The following is a 2,835-nucleotide window of genomic DNA, read 5'->3' as shown; positions in this document are numbered from 1 at the left end:
TATTGCCACTAGTGCAGAAACTACTGCTCATCTCTTTTTAGACAGACTTCAGTGGAAGTGACATGTTAAAGTTTTAGTTTCTTTCCTTTAGATTCTCTAGCTGATTTCCTCAGGTTGGAGTAAAATTTTAACATGCTTAAAATTAATCATAGCCTCAGCTTAGATCTGTAGACGGAAGCAATTGAGGAACTTTAAACATATTCATTTTTTGAAGTGGGGCGAGGGAGAAAGAAAGGCATTTAAAGAATTTTAGTAACAGCTCTGCTTTGCTGTTTAACTGTGTTGCTATTCTTTTTTATTCACCTTGGAAATTAGACCGCAAAGGGGATTTAGAAATATTATATTTAAATATTTTTGTTTGAACGACTGCAAAATGATGTTGAATTATATGATTAAGAACAACTGCCTTTTAGTTAATTAAGCTTTTTAAACTTTAAAAAGTGTGTCTTTCTGTCCTTAATAATGGAGGATTGAAGAGCTTAACCTCTTTGATATTAGTGTTTGTTTTTCCTTTCTTTTTTATATTGCATTATTGATAGTGTTTTCAGGCTGTGAGGCTACTAGCAATGGCTTCATCACTCACTAATTTAGGCAGAAAGTGAACAGTTAATTCAGTAAATCAATTAAATATTAAAATTTAGCCCCTTGGTTAACCCATATCCCTGGACATGATAATTTAATTATTCACCAAGATTCCATATTATATATACAGCTTGCAAAGCACAGCTTAGCAGTGTGAAAAATAACGCCAGTCCCTGAGAATAAGCCATTTCAATACAGCATACTTGAATATGTTTCTTTTTTAAAAAAATAAAAAAGAGGCAGCCCAATTCATTTCATTAAAAAGCAGGAGGCACAGTAATATACTGCATCTTGAATAACTTCTGAAAATCTTTTAAGTCAACCTTGTGTTATAGTCAACAGGGAAGGTTTGACCTTTAACCCCTCAACAACCATCTGTTTCATTATTTATCTGAGGGAATCAGAGAGTTTTTGTTCTTTCACAAAAGTCCCTGACACCAGGATATTTTTAATAGCTGAGATTTTTCATTCTTGTCACTATTCCTTTTGAAAATACAGGTATTTTCATACAACACGTAGCTAATGAGTGAAACTTCAGAATCCAACCTTCCTCTATAATCATAGGAACAGGGATTAAAGAGGTCCCACTAGTGAGGAACATGAAAATTAATTATTGAGCTCCTTGTTTTATCCTCCCCATCTGTCTGATATTCTCTAGCACAGAAGGAGTTAGACAATTAAATTACTCCTCCTTTACCTCATCAGAACGTTCTCTGTACCTTTTTCTCTAACTCCAGAGGCCATACAATTCTGTCCATTTAGAACAAGAAATGGGGGTAGGGGAGTAATTTTCCTAAACGTCAAGAATTCAGCTAAGCCCTTCAAAAAAGAAAAAGAAATAACACACCACCATTAACCTGCACTGCACCAATTTTAAGTTATTTTAATGCTTCCCTTCCCCATGTCCTTTAGGATACCCAATATATCTTTCAGAATCTAGTGTTGTGAGGAATAAATTAATACTCTCATGCTAAGAACAGGGGCTGGGGTGGGAGAAGAATGACAAGCATAATACTATGAGTCACAAAACTAGTCTCTGATGGATTCAATCTGGAGGCTCACGGCGCTAATTTTGCTCTATTTAGCAAGAGTAAAAAGGGTCACAGTGGCAGTTGGGCAGTACATGCATTAGCTACGTTTGGCTCAATGTTTGTTTTTGTTTTTTTATGATTCCCAAAGCAAGATGGTACCAAAGGCTATATTATGCCAGCCTATTACAGTCTAAACACTGTGACCTGATTCATGCATGAATGCACATTTACGGCTTGGATTACTTCAACATCAAGTGATAACTTGCATGTATCTTTTTCCCTCCCTCTCTCCCTCTCTCTGTTATGAGCAGCAGCACAGACAGAAATTTCCTAACAGCTGATGGCTCCTCAAATTCTATACTTCTCAATGCATTCAGTTCACGAATCCAGCTGTCAACAAGTGTTCAGAAATCAAGTGATGAAAAATCAGGCAAATGTACGTGCATAAGCAGTGCTTTTCTTCTAGGGGGAAAAAGGTGCCAGTTCTGTGTACCCTTCAGTACTCCCATAAAAAAAACAAAACCATGCATAAGTGACCCACTAGCCCTCTGTTCCTTATTCTTTTGGAGTATTATAGGTTCTTTCCACTGACGATGCCAGGAATAGTTACTGGCATATCTCCCCAACACAGAACTATCCTTTTACTTTTAAAATCATACTCAGTCATATAATCATGCAATCAATCACACAATCATATTCAAACTATCTACTCAACAGCTGAAACAAATAGTTACATCAGGTCATATGAGATGAATAAATGGAAATCGTAGCATGGGCTTTTATTGTCACCTTTGATTGGAAGAAATCATATATGCAAGTCATGTGATGGTACTCAGAAGTTGATATTCCACCATTAGGTCTAGGGTCAGCCCTGATGTGAGTACCAGAAGCATACGGAAGAAAAATATATATACAGCAGCATTGACATAAACTGTGGGCATGCAATTGCCTCTGCATTGAGCGAGATATTGGAAGGTGTACTCAATTTATACCATTTGCCCTCCACGAAGGCTGCCTAGTTTACCCTGTGCTGCAGAATACATGATGATGATCAAAACAGGTAGATGTTGGAGCTCCAAATCTATCTGTGTTGGTATAGACAGATCATGTGCAAGCTTGAATACATGGAATAACTATTTTGAGTGCAGAGAGCCTTTTCAACACATGCAAAGAGATCATGGATGGAGATATAGTTCATGAATCATGAATAGCTTTTTCTGTT

This window comes from Podarcis filfolensis (genome assembly GCF_964270895.1).
Source record: "Podarcis filfolensis genome assembly, chromosome: 5".
Taxonomy (NCBI): domain Eukaryota; kingdom Metazoa; phylum Chordata; class Lepidosauria; order Squamata; family Lacertidae; genus Podarcis; species Podarcis filfolensis.
This window is presented reverse-complemented; position numbering follows the sequence as displayed.